The sequence below is a fragment of the Salmo trutta genome, chromosome 28 (assembly GCF_901001165.1).
Source record: "Salmo trutta chromosome 28, fSalTru1.1, whole genome shotgun sequence".
NCBI classification, from domain to species: Eukaryota; Metazoa; Chordata; class Actinopteri; order Salmoniformes; family Salmonidae; genus Salmo; species Salmo trutta.
In genome coordinates, this window is record NC_042984.1 from 43,088,037 (window position 1) to 43,101,619 (window position 13,583).

Genomic DNA, 13,583 nt, shown 5'->3' on the forward strand with positions numbered 1-13,583 from the left:
CCAAATTAGCTGTGCTAATGAAATTCAACAATCACGAAGAGACTCGACCCGTCAATATAGTAATTAGAATGTAAGCATCTTATCCACTATGACAGAGCTGTCTACTCAAGTTTCTCCAATATGACATCATACAGACTTTCCTTTCCAACAATAGACATCAACATTTTGAACCTGTCCAAATGAGGAAAGATGGTGATTTTTGACAAGTACGAAGAGACTCGATCCTTCAATCTTGTGATACAGAATCAAACACAATGTTTCTCAGGCCTCGAAGTCTTAAGATTATTAAAGTTGCATAACAATGTCCTAGCTTTTCAAAGAAACAAGAACAATGCCTTATTTCAGGAAATTTTTAACATTCCCAAATGATTTGAGCTATTCAATTTAAACAACCACGAAGGGACTCGAACCCTCAATCTTCTGATTCGAAATCAGACGCCTTATCCATTAGGCCACGCAGTCTGCTTTATATAGAACTATATGACATCATACAGACTTTGCTTTGCAACAATAGACATCAAAATTGTGAACCTGTCTGAATGAGGAAAGCTAGTGATATTTAACAAGTACGAAGACACTATCACTCCATCTTGCGATGCAGAATCAGACACAATATCTCTCAGGCCTCGCAGTCCTTGATAATCAAAGTTGCATAACAATGTCCAAGCTTTTCAATGCAACAAGAACAAACCCTTATTTCGGGAATTTGCGAACATTTCCAAATTAGCTGAGCTAATGAAATTAAACGATCACAAAGAGACTCGACCCCTCAATATTGTGGTTAGAAGGCAAGCGCCTTTTCAACTATTCCAGGATGTCTACTCAAGTTTCTGCTATATGACATCATACAGACTTTGCTTTGCAACAATAGACATCAACATTTTGAACCTGTCCGAATGAGGAAAGATGGTGATTTTTGACAAGTACGAAGAGACTCGATCCTTCAATCTTGTGATACAGAATCAAACACAATGTTTCTCAGGCCTCGAAGTCTTAAGATTATTAAAGTTGCATAACAATGTCCTAGCTTTTCAAAGAAACAAGAACAATGCCTTTATTCATGAAATGAAACATTTCCAAAAGATTTATGCTATTCAATTTAAACAACCAGGAAAAGACTCGAAAGTCCGAGCTTTTCAATGCAACAAGAACAAAGCCTTATTTCAGGAAACTAAGAACATTTCCAAATTAGCTGTGCTAATGAAATTAAACAATCACGAAGAGACTCGACCCGTCAATATTGTAATTAGAATGTAAGCACCTTATCCACTATGACAGGCTGTCTAGTCAAGTTTCTCCAATATGACATCATTTAGACTTTGCTTTCCAACAATAGACATCAACATTTTGAACCTGTCCAAATGAGGAAAGTTGGTGATTTTTGACAAGTACGAAGAGACTCGATCCTTCAATCTTGTGATACAGAATCAAACACAATGTTTCTCAGGCCTCGAAGTCTTAAGAATATTAAAGTTGCATAACAATGTCCTAGCTTTTCAAAGAAACAAGAACAATGCCTTATTTCAGGAAATTCTTTACATTTCCAAATGAATTGAGCTATTCAATTTAAACAACCACAGAGGGACTCGAACCCTTAATCTTCTGATTCGAAGTCAGACGCCTTATCCATTAGGCCACGCAGTCTACATCATCTGGACCTATATGACATCATACAGACTTTGCTTTGCAACAATAGACATCAACATTTTGAACCTGTCCGAATGAGGAAAGATGGTGATTTTTGACAAGTAAGAAGAGACTCGATCGTTCAATCTTGTGATACAGAATCAAACACAATGTTTCTCAGGCCTCAAAGTCTTAAGATTATTAAAGTTGCATAACAATCTCCTAGCTTTTCATTTCCAAATGAATTGTGCTATTCAATTTAAACAACCACGAAGGGACTCGAACCCTTAATCTTCTGATTCGAAGTCAGACTCCTTATCCATTAGGCCACGCAGTCTACATCGTATGGACCTATATGACATCATACAGACTTTGCTTTGCAACAATAGACATCAAAATTGTGAACCTGTCTGAATGAGGAAAGTTAGTGATATTTAACAAGTACGAAGACACTCTATCACTCCATCTTGCGATGCAGAATCAGAAACAATATCTCTCAGGCCTCGCAGTCCTTGATTATCAAAGTTGCATAACAATGTCCGAGCTTTTCAATGCAACAAGAACAAAGCCTTATTTCGGGAATTGCGAACATTTCCAATTAGCTGAGCTAATGAAATTAAACGATCACAAAGAGACTCGACCCCTCAATATTGTGGTTAGAAGGCAAGCGCCTTTATCAACTATTCCAGGATGTCTACTCAAGTTTCTCCAATATGACATCATACAGACTTTGCTTTCCAACAATAGACATCAACATTTTGAACCTGTCCGAATGAGGAAAGATTGGTGATTTTTGACAAGTACGAGAGACTCGATCCTTCAATCTTGTGATACAGAATCAAACACAATGTTTCTCAGGCCTCGAAGTCTTAAGATATTAAAGTTGCATAACAATGTCCTAGCTTTTCAAAGAAACAAGAACAATGCCTTTTTTCAGGAAATTTGAAACATTTCCAAATGATCTGAGCTATTCAATTTAAACAACCACGAAGAGACTCGAACGTCCGAGCTTTTCAATGCAACAAGAACAAAGCCTTATTTCGGGAAACTAAGAACATTTCCAAATTAGCTGTGCTAATGAAATTAAACAATCACGAAGAGACTCGACCCGTCAATATTGTGGTTAGAAGGCAAGCGCCTTTTCAACTATTCCAGGATGTCTACTCAAGTTTCTGCTATATGACATCATACAGACTTTGCTTTGCAACAATAGACATCAACATTTTGAACCTGTCCGAATGAGGAAAGATGGTGATTTTTGACAAGTACGAAGAGACTCGATCCTTCAATCTTGTGATACAGAATCAACACAATGTTTCTCAGGCCTCGAAGTCTTAAGATTATTAAAGTTGCATAACAATGTCCTAGCTTTTCAAAGAAACAAGAACAATGCCTTTTTTCAGGAAATTTGAAACATTTCCAAATGATCTGAGCTATTCAATTTAAACAACCACGAAGGGACTCGAACGTCCGAGCTTTTCAATGCAACAAGAACAAAGCCTTATTTCGGGAAACTAAGAACATTTCCAAATTAGCTGTGCTAATGAAATTAAACAATCACGAAGAGACTCGACCCGTCAATATTGTGATTAGAATGTAAGCACCTTATCCACTATGACAGGCTGTCTACTCAAGTTTCTCCAATATGACATCATACAGACTTTGCTTTCCAACAATAGACATCAACATTTTGAACCTGTCCGAATGAGGAAAGATGGTGATTTTTGACAAGTACGAAGAGACTCGATCCTTCAATCTTGTGATACAGAATCAAACACAATGTTTCTCAGGCCTCGAAGTCTTAAGATTATTAAAGTTGCATAACAATCTCCTAGCTTTTCATTTCCAAATGAATTGAGCTATTCAATTTAAACAACCACGAAGGGACTCGAACCCTTAATCTTCTGATTCGAAGTCAGACGCCTTATCCATTAGGCCACGCAGTCTACATCATCTGGACCTATATGACATCATACAGACTTTGCTTTGCAACAATAGACATCAAAATTGTGAACCTGTCCTAATGAGGAAAGTTAGTGATATTTAACAAGTACGAAGACACTCTATCACTCCATCTTGCGATGCAGAATCAGAAACAATATCTCTCAGGCCTCGCAGTCCTTGATTATCAAAGTTGCATAACAATGTCCAAGCTTTTCAATGCAACAAGAACAAAGCCTTATTTCGGGAATTTGCGAACATTTCCAAATTAGCTGAGCTAATGAAATTAAACGATCACAAAGAGACTCGACCCCTCAATATTGTGGTTAGAAGGCAAGCGCCTTTTCAACTATTCCAGGATGTCTACTCAAGTTTCTGCTATATGACATCATACAGACTTTGCTTTGCAACAATAGACATCAACATTTTGAACCTGTCCGAATGAGGAAAGATGGTGATTTTTGACAAGTACGAAGAGACTCGATCCTTCAATCTTGTGATACAGAATCAAACACAATGTTTCTCAGGCCTCGAAGTCTTAAGATTATTAAAGTTGCATAACAATGTCCTAGCTTTTCAAAGAAACAAGAACAATGCCTTATTTCAGGAAATTTTTAACATTTCCAAATGAATTGAGCTATTCAATTTAAAAAACCACGAAGGGACTCGAACCCTCAATCTTCTGATTCGAAGTCAGACGCCTTATCCATTAGGCCACGCAGTCTGCTTATATAGAACTATATGACATCATACAGACTTTGCTTTGCAACAATAGACATCAAAATTGTGAACCTGTCTGAATGAGGAAAGCTAGTGATATTTAACAAGTACGAAGACACTCTATCACTCCATCTTGCGATGCAGAATCAGACACAATATCTCTCAGGCCTCGCAGTCCTTGATTATTAAAGTTGAATAACAATGTCCGAGCTTTTCATGCAACAAGAACAAAGCCTTATTTCAGGGAAACTAAGAACATTTCCAAATTAGCTGTGCTAATGAAATTAAACGATCACGAAGAGACTCGACCCGTCAATATTGTGATTAGAAGGTAAGCACCTTATCCACTATGACAGGCTGTCTAGTCAAGTTTCTCCAATATGACATCATACAGACTTTGCTTTCCAACAATAGACATCAACATTTGAACCTGTCCGAATGAGGAAAGATTGGTGATTTTTGACAAGTACGAAGAGACTCGATCCTTCAATCTTGTGATACAGAATCAAACACAATGTTTCTCAGGCCTCGAAGTCTTAAGATTATTAAAGTTGCATAACAATGTCCTAGCTTTTCAAAGAAACAAGAACAATGCCTTTTTTCAGGAAATTTGAAAATTTCCAAATGATCTGAGCTATTCAATTTAAACAACCACGAAGAGGACTCGAACGTCCGAGCTTTTCAATGCAACAAGAACAAAGCCTTATTTCGGGAAACTAAGAACATTTCCAAATTAGCTGTGCTAATGAAATTAAACAATCACGAAGAGACTCGACCCGTCAATATTGTGATTAGAATGTAAGCACCTTATCCACTATTCCAGGATGTCTACTCAAGTTTCTGCTATATGACATCATACAGACTTTGCTTTCCAACAATAGACATCAACATTTTGAACCTGTCCAAATGAGGAAAGATGGTGATTTTTGACAAGTACGAAGAGACTCGATCCTTCAATCTTGTGATACAGAATCAAACACAATGTTTCTCAGGCCTCGAAGTCTTAAGATTATTAAAGTGGCATAACAATGTCCTAGCTTTTCAAAGAAACAAGAACAATGCCTTATTTCAGGAAATTTTTAACATTTCCAAATGAATTGAGCTATTCAATTTAAAAAACCACGAAGGGACTCGAACCCTCAATCTTCTGATTCGAAGTCAGACGCCTTATCCATTAGGCCACGCAGTCTGCTTTATATAGAACTATATGACATCATACAGACTTTGCTTTGCAACAATAGACATCAAAATTGTGAACCTGTCTGAATGAGGAAAGCTAGTGATATTTAACAAGTACGAAGACACTCTATCACTCCATCTTGCGATGCAGAATCAGACACAATATCTCTCAGGCCTCGCAGTCCTTGATAATCAAAGTTGCATAACAATGTCCAAGCTTTTCAATGCAACAAGAACAAAGCCTTATTTCGGGAATTTGCGAACATTTCCAAATTAGCTGAGCTAATAAAATTAAACGATCACAAAGAGACTCGACCCCTCAATATTGTGGTTAGAAGGCAAGCGCCTTTTCAAATATTCCAGGATGTCTACTCAAGTTTCTGCTATATGACATCATACAGACTTTGCTTTGCAACAATAGACATCAACATTTTGAACCTGTCCGAATGAGGAAAGATGGTGATTTTTGACAAGTACGAAGAGACTCGATCCTTCAATCTTGTGATACAGAATCAAACACAATGTTTCTCAGGCCTCGAAGTCTTAAGATTATTAAAGTTGCATACCAATGTCTTAGCTTTTCAAAGAAACAAGAACAATGCCTTTTTTCAGGAAATTAGAAAAATTTCCAAATGATCTGAGCTATTCAATTTAAACAACCACGAAGGGACTCGAACGTCCGAGCTTTTCAATGCAACAAGAACAAAGCCTTATTTCGGGAAACTAAGAACATTTCCAAATTAGCTGTGCTAATGAAATTCAACAATCACGAAGAGACTCGACCCGTCAATATAGTAATTAGAATGTAAGCATCTTATCCAATATGACAGAGCTGTCTACTCAAGTTTCTCCAATATGACATCATACAGACTTTCCTTTCCAACAATAGACATCAACATTTTGAACCTGTCCAAATGAGGAAAGATGGTGATTTTTGACAAGTACGAAGAGACTCGATCCTTCAATCTTGTGATACAGAATCAAACACAATGTTTCTCAGGCCTCGAAGTCTTAAGATTATTAAAGTTGCATAACAATGTCCTAGCTTTTCAAAGAAACAAGAACAATGCCTTTTTTCAGGAAATTTGAAACATTTCCAAATGATCTGAGCTATTCAATTTAAATAACCACGAAGGGACTCGAACGTCCGAGCTTTTCAATGCAACAAGAACAAAGCCTTATTTCGGGAAACTAAGAACATTTCCAAATTAGCTGTGCTAATGAAATTAAACAATCACGAAGAGACTCGACCCGTCAATATAGTAATTAGAATGTAAGCACCTTATCCACTATGACAGGCTGTCTACTCAAGTTTCTCCATATGACATCATACAGACTTTGCTTTCCAACAATAGACATCAACATTTTGAACCTGTCCAAATGAGGAAAGATGGTGATTTTTGACAAGTACGAAGAGACTCGATCCTTCAATCTTGTGATACAGAATCAAACACAATGTTTCTCAGGCCTCGAAGTCTTAAGATTATTAAAGTTGCAGAACAATGTCCTAGCTTTTCAAAGAAACAAGAATAATGACTTATTTCAGGAAATTTTTAACATTTCCATATGATTTGACCTATTCAATTTAAACAAACACGAAGGGACTCCAATCCTCAATCTTCTGATTGGAAGTCAGACGCCTTATCCATTAGGCCACGCAGTCTGCTTTATATAGAACTATATGACATTATACAGACTTTGCTTTGCAACAATAGACATCAAATTGTGAACCTGTCTGAATAAGGAAAATTAGTGATATTTAACAAGTACGAAGACACTCTATCACTCCATCTTGCGATGCAGAATCAGACACAATATCTCTCAGGCCTCGCAGTCCTTGATTATCAAAGTTGCATAACAATGTCCAAGCTTTTCAATGCAACAAGAACAAAGCCTTATTTCGGGAATTTGCGAACATTTCCAAATTAGCTGAGTTAATGAAATTAAACGATCACAAAGAGACTCGACCCCTCAATATTGTGGTTAGAAGGCAAGCGCCTTTTCAACTATTCCAGGATGTCTACTCAAGTTTCTGCTATATGACATCATACAGACTTTGCTTTGCAACAATAGACATCAACATTTTGAACCTGTCCGAATGAGGAAAGATGGTGATTTTTGACAAGTACGAAGAGACTGGATCCTTCAATCTTGTGATACAGAATCAAACACAATGTTTCTCAGGCCTCGAAGTCTTAAGATTATTAAAGTTGCATAACAATGTCCTAGCTTTTCAAAGAAACAAGAACAATGCCTTATTTCAGGAAATTTTTAACATTTCCAAATGATTTGAGCTATTCAATTTAAACAACCACGAAGGGACTCAAACCCTCAATCTTCTGATTCGAAGTCAGACGCCTTATCCATTAGGCCACGCAGTCTGCTTTATATAGAACTATATGACATTATACAGACTTTGCTTTGCAACAATAGACATCAAAATTGTGAACTTGTCTGAATGAGGAAAGCTAGTGATATTTAACAAGTACGAAGACACTCTATCACTCCATCTTGCGATGCAGAATCAGACACAATATCTCTCAGGCCTCGCAGTCCTTGATAATCAAAGTTGCATAACAATTTCCAAGCTTTTCAATGCAACAAGAACAAAGCCTTATTTCGGGAATTTGCAAACATTTCCAAATTAGCTGAGCTAATGAAATTAAACGATCACAAAGAGACTCGACCCCTCAATATTGTGGTTAGAAGGCAAGCGCCTTTTCAAATATTCCAGGATGTCTACTCAAGTTTCTGCTATATGACATCATACAGACTTTGCTTTGCAACAATAGACATCAACATTTGAACCTGTCCGAATGAGGAAAGATGGTGATTTTTGACAAGTACGAAGAGACTCGATCCTTCAATCTTGTGATACAGAATCAAACACAATGTTTCTCAGGCCTCAAAGTCTTAAGATTATTATAGTTGCATAACAATGTCTTAGCTTTTCAAAGAAACAAGAACAATGCCTTTTTTCAGGAAATTTGAAAAATTTCCAAATGATCTGAGCTATTCAATTTAAACAACCACGAAGGGACTCGAACGTCCGAGCTTTTCAATGCAACAAGAACAAAGCCTTATTTCGGAAAACTAAGAACATTTCCAAATTAGCTGTGCTAATGAAATTCAACAATCACGAAGAGACTCGACCCGTCAATATAGTAATTAGCATGTAAGCATCTTATCCACTATGACAGAGCTGTCTACTCAAGTTTCTCCAATATGACATCATACAGACTTTCCTTTCCAACAATAGACATCAACATTTTGAACCTGTCCAAATGAGGAAAGATGGTGATTTTTGACAAGTACGAAGAGACTCGATCCTTCAATCTTGTGATACAGAATCAAACACAATGTTTCTCAGGCCTCGAAGTCTTAAGATTATTAAAGTTGCATAACAATGTCCTAGCTTTTCAAAGAAACAAGAACAATGCCTTATTTCAGGAAATTTTTAACATTTCAAAATGATTTGAGCCATTCAATTTAAACAAACACGAAGGGACTCCAATCCTCAATCTTCTGATTCGAAGTCAGACGCCTTATCCATTAGGCCACGCAGTCTGCTTTATATAGAACTATATGACATTATACAGACTTTGCTTTGCAACAATAGACATCAAAATTGTGAACCTGTCTGAATGAGGAAAGCTAGTGATATTTAACAAGTACGAAGACACTCTATCACTCCATCTTGCGATGCAGAATCAGACACAATATCTCTCAGGCCTCGCAGTCCTTGATAATCAAAGTTGCATAACAATTTCCAAGCTTTTCAATGCAACAAGAACAAAGCCTTATTTCGGGAATTTGCGAACATTTCCAAATTAGCTGAGCTAATGAAATTAACCTATCACAAAGAGACTCGACCCCTCAATATTGTGGTAAGAAGGCAAGCGCCTTTTCAAATATTCCAGGATGTCTACTCAAGTTTCTGCTATATGACATCATACAGACTTTGCTTTGCAACAATAGACATCAACATTTTGAACCTGTCCGAATGAGGAAAGATGGTGATTTTTGACAAGTACGAAGAGACTCGATCCTTCAATCTTGTGATACAGAATCAAACACAATGTTTCTCAGGCCTCAAAGTCTTAAGATTATTATAGTTGCATAACAATGTCTTAGCTTTTCAAAGAAACAAGAACAATGCCTTTTTTCAGGAAATTTGTAAAATTTCCAAATGATCTGAGCTATTCAATTTAAACAACCACGAAGGGACTCGAACGTCCGAGCTTTTCAATGCAACAAGAACAAAGCCTTATTTCGGAAAACTAAGAACATTTCCAAATTAGCTGTGCTAATGAAATTCAACAATCACGAAGAGACTCGACCCGTCAATATAGTAATTAGAATGTAAGCATCTTATCCACTATGACAGAGCTGTCTACTCAAGTTTCTCCAATATGACATCATACAGACTTTCCTTTCCAACAATAGACATCAACATTTTGAACCTGTCCAAATGAGGAAAGATGGTGATTTTTGACAAGTACGAAGAGACTCGATCCTTCAATCTTGTGATACAGAATCAAACACAATGTTTCTCAGGCCTCGAAGTCTTAAGATTATTAAAGTTGCATAACAATGTCCTAGCTTTTCAAAGAAACAAGAACAATGCCTTATTTCAGGAAATTTTTAACATTCCCAAATGATTTGAGCTATTCAATTTAAACAACCACGAAGGGACTCGAACCCTCAATCTTCTGATTCGAAATCAGACGCCTTATCCATTAGGCCACGCAGTCTGCTTTATATAGAACTATATGACATCATACAGACTTTGCTTTGCAACAATAGACATCAAAATTGTGAACCTGTCTGAATGAGGAAAGCTAGTGATATTTAACAAGTACGAAGACACTATCACTCCATCTTGCGATGCAGAATCAGACACAATATCTCTCAGGCCTCGCAGTCCTTGATAATCAAAGTTGCATAACAATGTCCAAGCTTTTCAATGCAACAAGAACAAACCCTTATTTCGGGAATTTGCGAACATTTCCAAATTAGCTGAGCTAATGAAATTAAACGATCACAAAGAGACTCGACCCCTCAATATTGTGGTTAGAAGGCAAGCGCCTTTTCAACTATTCCAGGATGTCTACTCAAGTTTCTGCTATATGACATCATACAGACTTTGCTTTGCAACAATAGACATCAACATTTTGAACCTGTCCGAATGAGGAAAGATGGTGATTTTTGACAAGTACGAAGAGACTCGATCCTTCAATCTTGTGATACAGAATCAAACACAATGTTTCTCAGGCCTCGAAGTCTTAAGATTATTAAAGTTGCATAACAATGTCCTAGCTTTTCAAAGAAACAAGAACAATGCCTTTATTCATGAAATGAAACATTTCCAAAAGATTTATGCTATTCAATTTAAACAACCAGGAAAAGACTCGAAAGTCCGAGCTTTTCAATGCAACAAGAACAAAGCCTTATTTCAGGAAACTAAGAACATTTCCAAATTAGCTGTGCTAATGAAATTAAACAATCACGAAGAGACTCGACCCGTCAATATTGTAATTAGAATGTAAGCACCTTATCCACTATGACAGGCTGTCTAGTCAAGTTTCTCCAATATGACATCATTTAGACTTTGCTTTCCAACAATAGACATCAACATTTTGAACCTGTCCAAATGAGGAAAGTTGGTGATTTTTGACAAGTACGAAGAGACTCGATCCTTCAATCTTGTGATACAGAATCAAACACAATGTTTCTCAGGCCTCGAAGTCTTAAGAATATTAAAGTTGCATAACAATGTCCTAGCTTTTCAAAGAAACAAGAACAATGCCTTATTTCAGGAAATTCTTTACATTTCCAAATGAATTGAGCTATTCAATTTAAACAACCACAGAGGGACTCGAACCCTTAATCTTCTGATTCGAAGTCAGACGCCTTATCCATTAGGCCACGCAGTCTACATCATCTGGACCTATATGACATCATACAGACTTTGCTTTGCAACAATAGACATCAACATTTTGAACCTGTCCGAATGAGGAAAGATGGTGATTTTTGACAAGTAAGAAGAGACTCGATCGTTCAATCTTGTGATACAGAATCAAACACAATGTTTCTCAGGCCTCAAAGTCTTAAGATTATTAAAGTTGCATAACAATCTCCTAGCTTTTCATTTCCAAATGAATTGTGCTATTCAATTTAAACAACCACGAAGGGACTCGAACCCTTAATCTTCTGATTCGAAGTCAGACTCCTTATCCATTAGGCCACGCAGTCTACATCGTATGGACCTATATGACATCATACAGACTTTGCTTTGCAACAATAGACATCAAAATTGTGAACCTGTCTGAATGAGGAAAGTTAGTGATATTTAACAAGTACGAAGACACTCTATCACTCCATCTTGCGATGCAGAATCAGAAACAATATCTCTCAGGCCTCGCAGTCCTTGATTATCAAAGTTGCATAACAATGTCCAAGCTTTTCAATGCAACAAGAACAAAGCCTTATTTCGGGAATTTGCGAACATTTCCAAATTAGCTGAGCTAATGAAATTAAACGATCACAAAGAGACTCGACCCCTCAATATTGTGGTTAGAAGGCAAGCGCCTTTTCAACTATTCCAGGATGTCTACTCAAGTTTCTCCAATATGACATCATACAGACTTTGCTTTCCAACAATAGACATCAACATTTTGAACTTGTCCGAATGAGGAAAGATTGGGATTTTTGACAAGTACGAGGACACTCGATCCTTCAATCTTGTGATACAGAATCAAACACAATGTTTCTCAGGCCTCGAAGTCTTAAGAATATTAAAGTTGCATAACAATGTCCTAGCTTTTCAAAGAAACAAGAACAATGCCTTTTTTCAGGAAATTTGAAACATTTCCAAATGATCTGAGCTATTCAATTTAAACAACCACGAAGAGACTCGAACGTCCGAGCTTTTCAATGCAACAAGAACAAAGCCTTATTTCGGGAAACTAAGAACATTTCCAAATTAGCTGTGCTAATGAAATTAAACAATCACGAAGAGACTCGACCCGTCAATATTGTGGTTAGAAGGCAAGCGCCTTTTCAACTATTCCAGGATGTCTACTCAAGTTTCTGCTATATGACATCATACAGACTTTGCTTTGCAACAATAGACATCAACATTTTGAACCTGTCCGAATGAGGAAAGATGGTGATTTTTGACAAGTACGAAGAGACTCGATCCTTCAATCTTGTGATACAGAATCAAACACAATGTTTCTCAGGCCTCGAAGTCTTAAGATTATTAAAGTTGCATAACAATGTCCTAGCTTTTCAAAGAAACAAGAACAATGCCTTTTTTCAGGAAATTTGAAACATTTCCAAATGATCTGAGCTATTCAATTTAAACAACCACGAAGGGACTCGAACGTCCGAGCTTTTCAATGCAACAAGAACAAAGCCTTATTTCGGGAAACTAAGAACATTTCCAAATTAGCTGTGCTAATGAAATTAAACAATCACGAAGAGACTCGACCCGTCAATATTGTAATTAGAATGTAATCGCCTTATCCACTATGACAGGCTGTCTACTCAAGTTTCTCCAATATGACATCATACAGACTTTGCTTTCCAACAATAGACATCAACATTTTGAACCTGTCCGAATGAGGAAAGATGGTGATTTTTGACAAGTAAGAAGAGACTCGATCGTTCAATCTTGTGATACAGAATCAAACACAATGTTTCTCAGGCCTCAAAGTCTTAAGATTATTAAAGTTGCATAACAATCTCCTAGCTTTTCATTTCCAAATGAATAGTGCTATTCAATTTAAACAACCACGAAGGGACTCGAACCCTTAATCTTCTGATTCGAAGTCAGACTCCTTATCCATTAGGCCACACAGTCTACATCGTATGGACCTATATGACATCATACAGACTTTGCTTTGCAACAATAGACATCAAAATTGTGAACCTGTCTGAATGAGGAAAGTTAGTGATATTTAACAAGTACGAAGACACTCTATCACTCCATCTTGCGATGCAGAATCAGAAACAATATCTCTCAGGCCTCGCAGTCCTTGATTATCAAAGTTGCATAACAATGTCCAAGCTTTTCAATGCAACAAGAACAAAGCCTTATTTCGGGAATTTGC

General features: G+C 37.0%; 11 non-coding genes across 11 annotated transcripts; all 11 read right to left on the minus strand.

Moving 5' to 3' along the window:
* Positions 1–389: 389 nt before the first annotated feature.
* trnar-ucg (transfer RNA arginine (anticodon UCG)) lies at positions 390–462 on the minus strand. The gene has a single exon. It is a non-coding gene; the product is annotated as a tRNA-Arg (tRNA).
* Positions 463–1,571: 1,109 nt separating this feature from the next.
* trnar-ucg (transfer RNA arginine (anticodon UCG)) lies at positions 1,572–1,644 on the minus strand. The gene has a single exon. It is a non-coding gene; the product is annotated as a tRNA-Arg (tRNA).
* A 246-nt stretch (positions 1,645–1,890) lies between these two features.
* trnar-ucg (transfer RNA arginine (anticodon UCG)) lies at positions 1,891–1,963 on the minus strand. The gene has a single exon. It is a non-coding gene; the product is annotated as a tRNA-Arg (tRNA).
* A 1,536-nt stretch (positions 1,964–3,499) lies between these two features.
* Positions 3,500–3,572, minus strand: trnar-ucg (transfer RNA arginine (anticodon UCG)). The gene has a single exon. It is a non-coding gene; the product is annotated as a tRNA-Arg (tRNA).
* A 646-nt stretch (positions 3,573–4,218) lies between these two features.
* On the minus strand, positions 4,219–4,291 carry trnar-ucg (transfer RNA arginine (anticodon UCG)). The gene has a single exon. It is a non-coding gene; the product is annotated as a tRNA-Arg (tRNA).
* Positions 4,292–5,403: 1,112 nt separating this feature from the next.
* On the minus strand, positions 5,404–5,476 carry trnar-ucg (transfer RNA arginine (anticodon UCG)). The gene has a single exon. It is a non-coding gene; the product is annotated as a tRNA-Arg (tRNA).
* A 2,298-nt stretch (positions 5,477–7,774) lies between these two features.
* On the minus strand, positions 7,775–7,847 carry trnar-ucg (transfer RNA arginine (anticodon UCG)). The gene has a single exon. It is a non-coding gene; the product is annotated as a tRNA-Arg (tRNA).
* A 2,300-nt stretch (positions 7,848–10,147) lies between these two features.
* Positions 10,148–10,220, minus strand: trnar-ucg (transfer RNA arginine (anticodon UCG)). The gene has a single exon. It is a non-coding gene; the product is annotated as a tRNA-Arg (tRNA).
* Positions 10,221–11,329: 1,109 nt separating this feature from the next.
* trnar-ucg (transfer RNA arginine (anticodon UCG)) lies at positions 11,330–11,402 on the minus strand. Its single transcript has one exon. It is a non-coding gene; the product is annotated as a tRNA-Arg (tRNA).
* A 246-nt stretch (positions 11,403–11,648) lies between these two features.
* trnar-ucg (transfer RNA arginine (anticodon UCG)) lies at positions 11,649–11,721 on the minus strand. The gene has a single exon. It is a non-coding gene; the product is annotated as a tRNA-Arg (tRNA).
* Positions 11,722–13,260: 1,539 nt separating this feature from the next.
* Positions 13,261–13,333, minus strand: trnar-ucg (transfer RNA arginine (anticodon UCG)). Its single transcript has one exon. It is a non-coding gene; the product is annotated as a tRNA-Arg (tRNA).
* Positions 13,334–13,583: the final 250 nt, after the last annotated feature.